Below are 16,234 nucleotides of genomic sequence, written 5' to 3'. Positions count from 1 at the left end.
AGTATATCTTACTCGTTTTTTTTTATTCAACAACTCACACTTGTATACTTTCCTTCTGTAACTCCACTTATTTGAACCAACTCATATGAGGTTAACCTTTTGCAAAAAGTTCTGCGATCGGTAGGATACAAAATTAATACGAAGGAAGATCTTATATAAAATAAGGAAGTGATGATACTACAGGTTTCTTTTTCATACACATTAATACATAGCGCAATATGTAAAACAAATACAATAATACCGAAAACCATTTTACAATTCGCGCAGGGAGGTCTGTCAATAAATCCTGAATATCAATCCCTGTGAAAGGAATCATAGGCGCTCTAGCAACGAGATAATACTTCTACAATATTCGATCATGATACACAAGACACAATTACTACATTGAAATTTCAAAAGCAAAATTGCACATTTCCGCGGTTATGATACCGTAGTTTATACGACAGTTTCGAAATTTTAATTGCATCAATATATATATTACTTGGCTACATAAATAAATAATTCAAAAATGCAATGTTAACAGTAGTAAGATTGCAAGACCAATGTTATAAATAAGAGTCCAGTACTTATCATGAAAATCCCATGGAGAAACAGTCACAAAGAAAAGTTCTTCGGTTACCGAAGCCATAACCATACTACATTCAAGTGGCGTCGACCTAGCCTGTAAAGTCATTTTCACACATGGCTGTTTCTGATGATAGAAAAGGCGACAGCATACGATGTAACAAATAAACACGCATAATTTTCATTTTAATGCTAACTACCATTTTGTCCTTCTGATTAACAACTCCCATTTAATTAAGAGTCATAATGTGAGTGTGTAACATTAACTGAAACTACCAAAAGCTGAAAGAACTTCCAAGCGAAAGAAGCTCTCCACAAAACACAGCCCCCAAGTCCACCTGTACCGGTGCAGTTGATAAATGAGCTTGGTAATTAATGAGAGCAACATCGTAAATATTTCCCTTGCACACTGAAAATGACTGAACGCGTTTTTTGGACAGTCATTCGAACCTAAAAAACTCCAACATTAGTTTTTTTTCTCATTCTTACAATTACCTTTCGTACTTTTAAACGCCCCAGTTTGACAAAAAGAAATATCACTAGCAAAGTCAGAACTCGGACCATATTGCCGGATTGCTGTTAGTCAGACCGCGACAGTAGCGCGTTTAAGTTTTAAACATCGTTAAAGAACGGGACAAGGAAGGAAGGCGCATTACAGAACCACCACCGACCGGATGCAAACCCTTCTAATGACCATTTCGTGTACTGTCCAGCGCGCGTGCACCGACCGAGGTGGTCCCGGCATTAGGGGCTGGTGTATATGTGTGTATGTGCAAGCAATTTAACTTGCCCAACGGTGGCGCTAGCAACTAGCAGACATGGAAAAACGCACTGCCCCGTGTTGGCAGTGGTTCGTTTCGGAGCCCCGCCGTTAGATAATTTATCGCTACCGTTTCTGGTGGCACCGTTTGTGCGGGAGCAGCTCCCGATCCCCATACCATTGGTTGCCTGCTGCTCCACTCTGCTGTGATACAAAATAAAACAGGAAAAACCAACGGCAACAGAACAGAGCTCGGCAGCAGCGCAAGCTGAACCGAGTTTTGTTGCCGGCGAGCGAACCACAAAGTTTTCCTCACGTTCGCCTACAGTAAGGGAAATATTTTATAGACGACTTTTACGATCGACTTTTATTGTTTCTCTTCCGGCTCTAGTGGCTTTGCCGGCGGAGCGGCGAACTTCCAATGTGTGGGAGACACGCTCCTGCCTTCTCCGTCTGATGGGAAGCCATCGCAAAAAAAACCGCGCCGTGAAGTTTGTGTTGAAGATTCTCTTGCTCTTGCTCCGTGCAAGAGATTCATGCTTCATTTTGTTTGCCTTCCCCTACCACAGACCGTGCCAAACCCGTGACGAAACTTGAGCCACCGCCCGGTAACCGCTTCTGCTGGATGTTGGGTAAGTGAAAAACGCACCAACCTGACAAGATGAATGGGCGAGCAATGGTGGAGGGTAACCCCGATCGATTTACAACGATCGATCGTCTTGTTTTAACGTCTTGTTACGAGTTGTGCCTTTCATTCCGCTTTCGATCGATCGAAGGCGAATTTCGGTTTGTGGGCGAGAGCCAACCGTACCAAAGCGGTTCTATGTCTGTGTGTGTATGAGTGTATGTGTGCCGTAAAAGCATAAATCCTTCAAGATAAATCATCGGAAGTAACCTCGGAGCGCGCTTCACTGTTCTCGCTTTGCGCTTTCATTTCAGACACGTCCTGTGTCTGTTTGCTCAGAGTGTACTGGAAGGAAGCAAAGGGAAAGCGAAGAACCTCTACCATATCAGCTCTTAGAACATAGCCCAACGCACAGACGCATACACAGGGTATGTTTAGCACTTAGCCAATGTATCCGAGCGTATGTCAAGCAACGAAAACAAACGCTAAAACGAATGAACACGCACAGCCAGTGACACGTCGAACCTTCGCCATCGTGTGGTTTATGTGTGATTTTTTTTTTATTTTCTAAGTACGTCCACAGTTTGAACCACTCCAACTCTCAACTCAGCCACTGCTATGAAGGGAGAAATAGAAGCTACAAAGTTTTGATAAATTGATTCGCCTGCCAGCATTCCCCCGCTGTCAGCGGTGCCTTTTAGAAGTAATTGCATCACCACCAGCACTTCTGCGTGACACACAACCGCGATGACGATTCCAACAAACGAGCAATGCGAAGGGGTGAGAAAAAAAATGTCACGTTCAGAAGGGTTATTCGACTGGCGGCCGAAGTGTGGCAGCAGCGAACTGCTTGCCAAGGTGGCAGCTGGAAAAACAATAAATCATGCTCAGGATGTTGAATTTAATGCTTCGAAAATTAGATTAACAAAAGCGCAGCGGGGAAGCGATCGAACATAACACCCGAGTAATCCCGCAAACATCTCGAACGCAAACGTGACACTTGTTTGGAATGAGAAAGTCCGGTAGCAGGGGGTTTTTAGTATCTCGGTGACTGCTTGAACTTGAAGTTTCAATATTCCAATTCAATGTACACTTAAACATACTCGATCATCGGGGTGATTTAAGCATTGTAAAAACAAGTGGAAATGGGTTCTTGAACACTGCTGTCTCAGGAATGGGTTCCAAAACAAAATGGAAGTTTCTTCCGAAGCCACCAGAGCATTTCCGATCCACATCACGGATAGCGTCAAGTGCGCGCCGCGTGGTTTACAATTACCAAACAAATTGTTCCTCCTCATCGACAGTGTGGCGAATTTCATTCTTTCTTTATCCCGAACATCAACGGCTCAAGAACGAGACGGCACACAGGTTGTGACCTAAAACTTTACATTGAAAAATCCAAAAACTTACAACCAGCTGTCAGGGTTGTTTCGAAGAAAGTTTGCCCACCTTCCCTTCGTCAGCCGCGGGTCTCGCAGCGTGTCCTTGAGCGCCCCGGACACGTCTCACGTCCAATTAGTACTCCGCACAGCAGCAGCAACACTGCTGTTGCAAACGGTGAAACTTTCAGTCGACACCACAAATCTCATTTCCGGTAGGTTCATACAGGCCCCAAAGAACCGAACCCAAACTCCACCGAATCGAACGGAACACGCAGAGGGAATGAATGCAGTCCGCGCTAAACCGGGCCGGGGCGGAAAATGTTCCAAACTATAATTAGAGCTGGAAAATTTAAGTGGAATTCCAAATGAATCGAGAAATGAAGTACCTTTGCGTCGGTGGTGCTGCCGAGCGTCAGGGAGTGGAGGAGTCTCTTTGCCGATGAAATCGTTCCACCCCGTTTGGATCTTTTTGGCTCTGGAGTATCACCAGCACCAGGGTTCCGGTGCCACTTGGCAGGGTTATAAAAATGCGAACGAACGGGGGAAAGGTGGTGTGAAAAACTTCGAGAACCTGCACGTTGCGGCAGTCGAAAAACTCGGGCAAAGTTTGGTTCGATTCTGTTATTTTTATATGCACCACCATCGCCTTCTTTTTCCGTCTCGTCCGCAGGCTATCGCTCGTCCAAATTTCGCCTTCTCTTCCCCCTAACAATGTATGGATGATAATTTCTGCTGACTGGCCTGCTTCTCTTGCTCCTCCTCCCAGTGCCGAGACTACGCAATTCGTTTCCGTCCATTTGCCCCGGCGATGGTGCCTATCAATTAAAACTTTTTCCCTTCACAATCCGGCGGCGCCGACCGGAGGGAGACACACGAGCTGTCCGTGGGGAAGGCCACGGTGCGTTTGCGTTTGAAGAAGAAATTAAGTTTTTAATTATAAATGACGACTGAGCGCAACCGATGACCGGACGGCCATTCCTCCGCGCGCGCGCACGTGTGTGTTAAGCGATATGATGGACTTTATTGCTGCCGCCACTCCCGCAATCCATCCCCGGAGCCAAACAAACTCCGAAGTGAAGTTCCGCTTGAAACGAACATGACATCATACACGCAATAACAATAACAATAACAGTAGAGAGCATTAATAGCAAACTGCTTGATGGTCAATATTAATGGGTCACACATATGTGTGTGTGGTAGCAGCAAACACGCGCGCAGTCTATGGGCCTCCGCTTTTCGCAGGGTGGTGACTTCCATGGGTGAATCTGAAGAGAAAGAGCGCTAGACGGGCACAACGAAAAAGCGATCGATAATTAACGGTATGGAAAGGCGACGAACGCTCGCGCGAGGGCTGGTCGGCGACAGGTGAACTCCCACGAGTGCTGGGAGTGCATGAAGAGGGCCAAAACAAACTAACCTATCCCACCGCCAGCGGATAAGCCGTGTGACGAAGGAGATCTTCGATACAACGAAACGGGTTCAGACAAATTCAGATGAGCAACGGCAGCAGCAGCAGTAGAAGCAGCAAGAGAAGAAAAAAGGCCAAAAGAAACGATGAAAGATCTTCCACTGCTTCTTCTCGGGCTCCCAGAATGAGGTAAAAGGCATCTTGCTTTTCTCACACACCGCTTGAATTGCTTTTGCTACCGGACTTTAGCTACCGGTCCCGGGTTTTTTTTTGTGTTGTTGCTTCGACTTGCACTCTTCTCATCTTTCGGGTTGCATCTTGGCATCATCTTCTTCATGCTTTTATTTTCGTCGGAGAGATCTTCCGTCGGACTCTGAAGACAACTTTGTTGTGACGGAGACATGAGTTGATAGAACCGCAGTGCAGCAGCAGCAGGGAGAGCACAGGGAGATGAAAATTTATTATTTAATGCCGGATGATCGTTTCGAGTTTGTTGCATCATTTGCACATTTGCCTTCGACTGTGGCTTTAATTAATGCTGCACCGTTGATGGAAGAAGATTAAAATTTTGCAAAGTTCGCATTTATTACTGCTGTGCTCGGTTGGGGATTGGTTTTGTCATAAGCGTTTTAAAAATATTTTAGCAATTAAAACATAAAACCCGCTCGCTTCCTTCCCGGCAATTATTCTACAGCTGCGTTTTTTCACAACCACCAATTAATTTTTCATTCACGCATGGCTGTAATTTTAACCACTACTGCCCCAACGGTCACCTCGCCCTGGTTGTCATTCACGCAACGCAGCAGCAACACAGATGACAGATTCGGCCGCAAATGCGATATTAATCAGAGGGCGTTGATTGGGTCCCAGCCGAAAGACCGATTGATCTCCGCAGCTCGCAGGCGCAGAGACGCACCACAAACGCGCAGATAGATCAAACGACCGGCATCATAGGCCGAAAACAAGAAGCACCAGCAATTTGAAAGTCGCCCGCCACGAACACCTCCATTTCCTCTCCGCTCCTCAACAGTGGAAGAAACGTAATTTCAGAAGAGATTTCGGACCCGACGGCGGCAGCGGCTAAACGCCAAACGCCGTCAATAAAACATCACCTTCTTCTGTTTGTGAGACCGTCTCGTCGTCGTCACCGCCACCGTCTCAAGCCGATCCGTGTGAGGGGTCCTCACTCGCTCGGTTCCACTTTGTCCACGGCCGGTTTGCTTTGGTCGGCCGTTTCGCTGTCTCGTTACGTCACCTTCCACCGCTGAGTCAGTGTAGTAGTTTGGGCGTAAGAAGGAGATGGCCACCCTCTATTTTCCGGGCCAAAGAAGAACCGAGAACCTTACGCGACCAAACAACAACAACCACAACGGAAAAAAGGGTCAAAAAGTGAGAATTGTTTGTTTCAAATTAAAAGCCATTTGATTTAATTAAACAGTGTTTTAATTTCTCTTCCTGTACTTTTACCTTTGCCAATGGGTATGTGTTTGGGCTCCGGCAACCATCAGCAGGTTTCTTTCTCCGTTTGATTTCCCATTTCACGGCCACCGGGTGGTGGGGGAAGGTGCCACCGGTTCGTTGCCTGTTGCCGGGAAAGGGATGGCATAAACGTTTGAGCTTTTGGTATTCTGGCGGCTTGAATTTCCCGAGAACGGAAGATTGCTAGGGTGCGCCAGAGGATAGAGGGTGACTTTTCGAAATGTCAGCATCAAAATCATGCCCCAACATTTCGGGAGGAGGAATGCAAGGACTGGGGCAAGTGAGAAAGTGGGTGGCATTGTGCGGTAGGAAATCAAATTTGAAAATAATCTCAATTTTGTTCACTCTCCCCCATGCCGGCTTCCTTCCTTTGCAAGAGGCATGAGAGGGTGTAGTGGTGGCACGGCGAGCGAGGACTTTCATTTCCTTCCCATTTTGGCGCTGCTATTGGATGCTTCACTCAAGCGTTATCAATTTTTGGCGCTCGCTCGAAATGGCGAGATTGAAATTTGTTCCATTTTAGATTTCGACGCATTCGAAATCGATTTCAAGCGACTACCGGGGGTTGGTGGGACGGCGATGAATTGAGTGAATTGCAATGCGGTTGCGAAAAAGTAGGGAAAAAGTATCTGTCAAGTGGCTTCAGGCGGGGTGCGCCTGCCTACCAAAACCAGCATTTGTTAATAGACAAATCAAAAGTTATTGTGCGGTTTTTTTTGTGAACATGTAGCAGCTGTACAGCAAAATATATGTATGCTGTATTGAACAACTATTGAACTTCCTGTAATGGCGTACGGGTTTCCCGGAGCACGATCGTAATCGATTTCATTTTCGCTACTCATTTTCAACCGAAAGATTTCGAGATCAGCCGACTATCTCTTTCACAGCACAAAACAGAAAAATAGACTTTGTGCGAAAAATTTGAATATAGATGATGGTGATACCGAAATTCGGGCTACTCGGCAGTCCTGTTTCTTCCAACCACACCAACCCACGTTTCGCCCGCATTAACGGTTGAAGCGGCCAATAAAAACACTGCAAAACTACCTTTATCTCCGATCTGCCGGTGGAAGCGAGAACGGGGCAATGGGATGCAAAGGGAACAGGGAAGGGCTGGGTTGGAGAGCCCATTAAACGACCTCATAAAATGAGAGCCTGTCGAAACAGCGCGACCAAACGAAGCATGAAAATTGGACCTACTCACGAATAGATGAATCGATGCAGATAGGCCGCCACAAACTGAGAGAGAGACAGAAATAGAGAGACGTAGAGAGTGCTGCGAAGGGGAGCATCATCATCGTGTGGTGCCCCTCCTCCGCCCATAAACCCACACATGGATGGACATGGGGTGAGGGGAGCGGGGTTGCAGGGAACAGCCGGTTAGTTCGCTCAGCACCACGGCTATGTATGCGCATAATTGACGTGATATAAACGTTCGTAATGGTGCACAATCACCCAGACATAACTTCCCCTCAGAACAACAGACGAACGGGATGAGATGTGAGGGGGAGGGGAGTAGAAGGAGCATGGTTTTATTACGATTTCTGGTCGTAATAAGATTTTTGTGCCCGTCACAACTGGATGGTGGCACAAAGCAATATTTAGAAGGCTTCCCTTTCGCTTCCCTGGCGACCAAAAGTAGCAATTTAAAGCACGACCCAGAAAATGATCTCGGAAAAAAACGGGAAGGTAGGGAATGCTGGTGGCCCTTCGCCCAGTCGCAGTTCTCTCTCTCTCTCTCTCTTTCTCTACCCACGGTGCAACTTGAGACACAGTTTCCTTGTGCTAAAATGCCGACCACACAACAGAACGTCCCAGGAGTGGGCACGCGTCGACTGCATTGCATATGGGGGTCGTGGTGATGACGGTTGGAGGTCAGTAAACAGGCTCACATTTTCATCTTTCCCATAAGTTATGATTTCAACAGTGAATTTTGTGTACGTCACTCCAACCGGAACACGCTTTAAAACGAGCCGAGTGGGCTTACGGGGTGGGGTAGTGCGTAACGCTCAAAGAAAAACCCTACCCCTCTAGACAGCGTTCGACGGCCAACCTGGCGAAGCTCTGTAGCTGTCGTTAAGTGGTTAAAAATTTACAATTGCACAGGAAGCTATTAAAGTACGGGCACGAGAGGACACAGGCCTCATTCAACGGTGAAAAGAGGCAATAAAACGGGTGTGAAACGGCTCTTGAGAAAACTTTCACAGCTTGGACAGGCGGGGCAATACTAAGAACGATTTTGTACACACGTTCCTTTTTCGCAGCATAAATTGAGTAGCAGTAGAGCTGCAACCGAACAAGAACACGGCAGCACAGTTAAAGAAAAGTAAACCAAACTCATTAAAATTAACTTCACCTGATGGTGGTGATGGTAGAGGAGCTGTTGGTTGGTAGTTGCCTCCCAGCAAATCCTCTCATTCTCGTTAGACAAATTTTAACCAGCACACACACACACACACACATTACCTGGAAACTCTTCGAGTTTCTGCCACTCAACGATCCCAATTCCAAAAGCCCACCGCGCGTTTGCCAATTGGGACGTTCCAATTATGCTTATCTGGCCGGTGTTATCTTTAATTCGCTAGTTGTTATTTCCCTCCGCACAGCATTGCCGGCAGTTGATGATGCGGCTGACTGCTGCTGTTGCTGGCTTTGTTTCGCTAACGAGTCTTCGCTTGCTAGCTATTTGCCGTCGGTCCGGGAGAATGCGCGATGGCTGGCAGGATAACTACTTACTCTCTGCCCCCACGCTCAGAGAGCTGCAATTGGAACTTTAATTTTGCCGATTAAACGGTACAATACTGGCGAGATGGGCGGTAACAGATAGAGCGAAGGAACTAGTATTGCACAAAACGTTTGATTTTTCTTGCAAAATGCTGCGTTGTGATTGCTTGCACTTATAGCTAGCAGTGCCGTTCCAAAGTCCGTTCTTAAACAATGAGTGTGCGGGATGGAACAGCTATCCAATTCGCTGCTTCCAAGCTGCTCCGCTTAAAAGGCAATGAAAAAAAATACAAACCGCTGACTCACAATCACACAGGAATTACCTTCACTTAAGAAAGCATTTCGTTGCTGTGCTTTAGCCATGGTACAGCTCAACGGGAGAACCCGTCTCTTGAAATTGAAATGAATCATTCGCGAAAACCGACATGCCGGCGACGGCAGGTACCGCCAGTGGCTCCCAATTAAATGGCGAGGTCCAAAAATAACGACTCACGAACGGTCGGATTAATTACAGCACGGCCTCCCCAGCGCACACAGTGAGATGGTACGAGCTGCTGACGAAAGGAATGTGAAGAATGTGTTACGCTTTCCTTCTCTTCCTTGCTCATGCCCGCGTTTTAAGGGTCAGCAATCGCTGGCAATCGGTTACGCGGATCTTGCAAGATGCCCCTTGGAGATTCGGCCAGCTCTCGGTGACTCGCGGAAAGGGCAGTCATTCGCTACGCGCTTGATGCGCTTGATTGATTCACGAGCAGACTACATCTAAATGATAATGTGATGGGCCCCGTTTGTGGCTTGTTCGCGTACGATGACTATCGATCAAAACACATGCGCACACAAGACGAACTCATATTTTTCGGCGTAACATTGATTGAATGTCCCTCGGGCATGGGTCAGCGGATTCTCGTTCCCATCGCCGTGGCAGCATTTCTTACCCTCCACCACAATCTCACGTCTCCGTCCATCGGACATGGTAGATTCACTCCTTCTCGATTGAAGCATAATTTAATATTCCATTTTATTGCATCGATTCGTGGGTAAAGCTGCATAAGAACCGAGCTATTGCGATCAAGAGGCCATGTCGAGGGGTTTCGAGTTTGATGAGAACTAAAAAACAACAACCATCAAACGTGCGTGCTAGGCTCATATGCATGGAAATTGCATTTTGCAACTCGACTCCGACGATTCAGTCTCACGTGTCCAAATCGTGACCACAGAGAGACAGAACGAGCGGAGTAAGACGGGATAAAAGCAAAAAAAAAACGTTCCAACAAGCTTCTTCCCTTAAGATCATGGGGTTTATTATTGCGTGTGTGTGTGTGCATGGCTTGGTTTAGCATTTCATTCGCCCCCAGCATGGTTGATTTTTATGTCTGCTTTGCTCTGAAATTACTAACCCAGCAGGGTGCGGTAGACCGCATCGGGGCATCAGCTGGTATCTTCGAATGAAGGGGTTTAGTTCGCAGGATATGGCAGGATCTTTGATCGCATCACGGTCAGGTAGAATACTGGGTGCTCCATTCGAATCGGGATGTAACCACGAGACGAGTTTAGACTGCACAGCAATAAAATGAAATGAAGACAAATCCCAACAGCTCAGACATCAAACTACTGGCTATTCTGTTGTCTAGTTTGATCATGAAATTCGGGTAATTTGTTGCAGAGTAGCTTTGCATTACTGGATGTTATCCATTACATTTACGCCCAATAGCTAACAAAACTGATTTTTTTTTAAAGTTAAGGTAAAACATTGTAAAAATCTGAAGTATAAAATGATCCAAAGTGGTCAAACCAAAGATGACTAATGTTAAAAGTCATCGCAAATTAATGTAATAGAATATAACAGTTATGTAATGTAATGTAACTTACACCAAATTTGATAATTTGAGGTGTCCGAAGTGGTCATTGATTTGCTTATCCTTTGAGAATTCGCAAAATCTTATGTACATATTTCTAACATATATTTTTAACTCCTTCAATTTCATTCCACTCTGTGAAAAACGTATAAAACGTCATGTTTAACACACTCAACCTAACCCACCACCATGCCAACGATTCCTTTTGTCATCATGCTCGGGCTCTGCACGTTAGAGAACTGCTCCCGGCCAGCTCCATGGTGTTTCGAACGCATCCGAGCATGCTTGATATTAAAATGATTTTCAAACTCACCGGTGCGTAAAATATTGGAGGTACTTCTCAATCGTCCAGGTTTCAAGCATCTATGTTAGACGACACAAAGTTCGCAGGGTGCTGAGCACCGCACAACAAAACAGTAAAGTTGAATAACAACGTTACTGTTTATTTCGCAACCATTTCGCACAAAAGGCACAATGACATCCTCCTCCATCACTAGCGTCAGGCCACACCATCTTGCCTGGGAACACAACAGCTACGTCCGTTAGTTTGGTGAAATTTCTTGAGCTATGGTTAGGAAGAAGCATCCCCCATTTGACATCGCACAAAATGGCTTTGAGTGCTACGGCAGGAATCCAACAGAGCGGACTCGCCGCTGGTGTTGGTTGGCTATCAAATGCTTTTATTATGTACCGGCCGGCAGTCTTCCGCCGTCGTCAATTGTGATTCGGTGCTGTGCTGATGTTCTCGCACAAAGTGACGATGGCAGACGATTGAGCGAACAGCAAGCACTAGCAGCAGCACCATCACATAACTTCTACTTTCTTTTCATCTCCATTGCCACGGTGCACACGGTGTGATATTCTTTGGCCTTTGGCCTGAGTTGCCTTTATTCTTGTACGGTTTTTTTCCTGTTTAAAATACATTTCTTAATCGAATCAGCTTCGACCTGCTGGGGAGTGTGGAGCTGGTGGTGTGAATGAAAGCACTGGTAAAAGGAACTATTATTTTATCACTTCCCTTCGTCGTCTTGGAAACAAGTTTCGTCTCGCCTTTGAGGGAAGCCAACAGCATGTGTCTGTCTTTAAAGTGTTGTATTTTAAATGTTCGTTGTTTGGTACTTGGTAAGCGCCTTCTGTGGCAATATTGAATAATATTTGCTATATTGCGATAGTACAGTGAATTGTATATTAATTGAATCCAGCTGCGAACTATGCCCTCAATCCATCAAATTCGAAGGATCCAGCTGTAATGTTAAAAACAAACTAAAAACAAATGTTCATCAATAACCTAATGTAGGGTAAACGTACCTATAGTGGTGCTAGTACCAATAGTGGTGGTATTGCACTAAAATGCGTCTCGTGCGATAAATTAACAGTAGTTAAGTTTTTTATGATAGTGTGAAATGTTCTCTAGCCTTTTACAAAGGATTTAAAAATGAAATGGGGCCATTCCGTTTCTTAGTGACCGAAAAATCCATTATTTTGTGAAAGGAATCTACATTTTTCCAAAATCCTTAGGATTTCATAACGATACTCATATTCTTGTTAACGTTCTAAATGACCACATAACCACGCAATTACTAGTTTTTCAACATAACTGTTATGAAATGTTATTGTTTTATTCAAATTCATTGGCTTTTGACCATATTTACGTATTTTTAGGTGTTGTTTACAATAGTGCCATTATAGGTACACTAAACAGGCATGTTCCTATAGTGGTCCTAGTTCTAAATTCAATAAAAACAGCTAATTTTAGATTTTTTTCGACGACATTTTTGACATGTCGTACTGTTTTCATTAAAATAAGCAACAAAAATTAGTTTTTGTAAGTAATTTATGAAACAAAGGCCAAAATTCGCTTATCTGGCTGAGTGAAAAATCTACTTCAAATCAAGCAAACTCTTCTGAGTATGGATTGACGACAGGTGTTATTCAGTACTTCAGTCAATATTTTCATCAACCAAATTCATACATTTTTTACGATCAAATTACGAAAGATATCATTATTATGGCAATAATCCATGCTATTCATACGAAAACAGCTTCTAAACTAAGTTTCATTGATATTATACACCGTTTTTGATGCATCTTTGTTTACCACCACTATAGGAACACAATACGACGACTATAGGAACCATACCACCATTATAGGTACAACGAAGCAATCACAAAAATATGTATTTTTTCGTAAATTCGATGTGTTTTATGGTAAAAATGGTTGTGATTGCGAAGATAAAACATATTCCAACTGTTATGTGATGACATATTCAGAAATTGTCGTTTCTGACACTTTAAATCCATTAAAATACATCTGTACCACCACAAATTGCACCACTATTGGTACATTTACCCTATGACCTAATTAAAATATTTCAATAAAAATCCGCGCGTTGAATGCACGTGTAGATGACTTGCCAGATACAAAACATCTCCGCCAACCATTAAACGTGATTCTTCCGTTCTTCCGCTATTCGCTTTTGATCTTCATCTAACATTACAATTATACATAATTGCACCCAAAATTGGGATCATAACTTCTCAAGCTCCCAATCAACCATCTACCCTCTCCTATTGTGGCATGTCTGATGTTCTTTTTTATCCTTCGGCTACCCAATACCACTGTGTAGCAACCTTGGGGTTGGGAAATTGCTGAAGCGGACGGACGGTCTCGTCTGTCGGTCATCTACAACACACACTGTATACAGACGGGTACGGTTTTCTCTGCCTTATCCCTAACGACCATAAATTCCATTCCGACAAGGTTCGCCTCTTTCCGGAATTGTAAGTCAAATGAATATAAATTGCTATAAAATCCATAAATTTATAGCTTACAACGGCCACCACCACCAGCAGCACCAACGGAGAAACGGGGCAGATGACTGTGTGTACAGCACAAACTCTCCCCGGCGGTGGTGCGTGGTTGGGTCGTTCCGTGGTGGGGTTGCTGCATATCTCGATGAAACCGCTGCTCCATTCTTAAATGGTGAGTGGTGTAGAGTGTAGTAAGAGGCTGTTTACCTTTCTTGCTCGCTTTTTATGACAGAAAAGCCTTCCCCGCCGTACAGACGTGCTTTATCTGTGATCTCCATTATCTTGGACAACGAGAAAGATGCGGGACAAAAAAAAACGCAACAACAAGTCAAACATCCGAACAACTTTCCATCCCGGGTTCAGCCGGCACAAAACGTGACACTGAGTGATGGAAAATGTTCGCTATTCTTCCTTCCCGCTTCCAGGCGAGGTGGTATCAAACAAAACCAGCAACAACAATAACGGAGACAACGACAAAAAAGTATTCATCCATAAAAGATGACAACACTTTCCTCTCGATGCATCTTCCGATATCTTGTGCTCCCGTGAGATTACTCAACACCGGTTTCTTTCTTCCAAAGTGGAACCGAGTGTTGATGGCTGTCGTTCGTTTGCTGTCGGGACTGTGTTCTAGTTTTCGTGGAGCAAACAAACACACCAACAAAAACACAACACGTAGACAACCTTTCCTCTCGGTTCGGTCGGTTCTTACTGCGAGCCACCTTACCTAAGTATGCTGCCTGTGCCGTTTTGTCCGGGCTTTGCCGCAAAACTTTACAAACCCATTAAAACCACTGATAACTCGCGGGCTTGATAATTAAACATAATTTACGACATCAGCTCTCCGCTCGTTCACGTTCGTTAATAAATTTCGAGTGGAGGGAAAAACAGGCAAATGATAGCCGGGTTTCGAGCAATAACTTAATTACCTTTCAAGCAGCGCACACCAACACACACGAATTAGTGTTGGAGGTTGTGCTTCACATCACAAAAGCTATAGGAAAGGAACGCGTAGAACGATCGCTATAAAATATAGCTCAAAACACCACCAACCGTAGAAAAGTCTCGCGCGCCACCTTCATCTTTCATCCATCGTCGAACATTTCTCTAGGCTGATTGCCCATCGAGAAGCATCGTAAACATAATTAAAGGCACTAAAACTCTGCGCCGATATGAATCACCACCCCTTGGGAAGACTTTACTCGTTCGAGGCGCACCATTTTAGGATCTCGCTTTTTATCTCGCTGGATAGATAGGTACTGTCGTATCTTAAAGTTTAAATAAAAAAAAGAACGTAAGCTCAGCTCCAAACAATCAATCCAGCCCACCAGAAACCCAGAACCACCTTAGCCCTTAACGACCGCATTTAGAATGTGCGCTTCACCTAACGTCATCATCTAAATCGCGCGGCTCACACAGTTTACAGTCGAGATAAATGTGTCCCTCCCCACACACACACACGTCCTGCGCTCTGCCATGGTGGGGATTAGGAATTAATGCGCGACTTCTCCTCAGCCAAATGAGAGTACATTTCCGAATAAAAGAGTGATGGCAACATCCTCGCCGTGGCAGAGAAGAGGGATGAAAACGTATCGATTGTGCCTATTAGAACGATTACTCCAAACGGATCGTAAACGAGCTTTGGCTTAGTTAGGAGGACATCCAATGCAGAGACGTGCTGTCATTCTGTGTTCCAGACGTTGTTAAGGTACACTCATTGCTACTTTTATTGCACCTAGTTCCAACCAGGTTTACTGCATGCGATGCCGAACCTTTCCCTTGATCTATTGATAGATCACTTTTATCGTCCATCGATATGTGTCAGCAACTGGATTCGGCAGCAAGGCCACAACATTTTCTACATGATACTTCTTTTACTGCACACTATCTGGCCTTCAGCCTCGACGAACGGCGATCGATACTGCGATTCCTGTACGGATGTGTTTTTACCATCCCGCGCAGCCGCATCGCTTCACCGGACAAGCTAGTGAAGATAAAGTATAATTTATGGGTAATTTGAATAAATTATTTTACTCAGCTCTCAATTCTGCCGAGCATTATACACCACCGTTCCCTGTGCATAGTTTATCCGTGATTGCCAACCCTTGCTCTTGGAAGATGATACCACGCTGCCAAGATATGCTGAACACAACACCATCGTCAAGAGCTATTGGCATAATCCTATTACCATCCAGGATTTTTTTTTATTGTGTCCCAGTATTGCTTACGACTGGATGAAGCAGACTTAAAGCGCACTGAGCGGGTTGGGCCGCAAACAAAACATAATAAAGTAAACCCCATGCTTGACGAGCAGTTTTCGAAAAATGGTAATTTTATTCAGAAAATACTAAAACACGTCCTCAAACGTCGCAATTTTACTTGTATAATGTTATTCCATTAGCAGCGCACTTATAACCGTAGTTCATGTCTGTATGGATATCAGTTCAGAGTTGAATTAACGATTTGATGACGGAACTTAATGTTTCAAATGACTGCCATTAAAGTATTTTTGATACCAATTTTCGATCTGAGTCACAAACGGGAACTAGAAACAATTACCAAAAAAAAGTCGATGGTACCACACAAATTATTCCCTGGGGTCAGTATTCGAAGCATTTAAAAGCA

The 16,234-nt window shown here is 44.6% G+C and overlaps 1 protein-coding gene across 10 annotated transcripts in view; it reads right to left on the bottom strand.

The window, feature by feature from the left end:
• The window catches only part of LOC1270888 (mpv17-like protein), a 171,894-nt gene that overhangs the window by 74,094 nt on the left and 81,566 nt on the right, over window positions 1-16,234 (bottom strand). The window contains exon 3 of one of the 10 annotated variants that reach the window (XR_009764508.1): window positions 12,041-12,061. The exons of the other annotated variants lie outside the window; for them this stretch is intronic. The gene's annotated coding sequence lies outside the window, so the exon portion shown is untranslated. Of the gene's footprint in view, window positions 1-12,040; window positions 12,062-16,234 lie in introns of those variants that run through there. 10 annotated transcript variants of the gene reach the window in all.

This window comes from Anopheles gambiae, chromosome 2 (genome assembly GCF_943734735.2).
Source record: "Anopheles gambiae chromosome 2, idAnoGambNW_F1_1, whole genome shotgun sequence".
Classification (NCBI taxonomy): Eukaryota; Metazoa; Arthropoda; class Insecta; order Diptera; family Culicidae; genus Anopheles; species Anopheles gambiae.
This window is presented reverse-complemented; position numbering and strand designations above follow the sequence as displayed.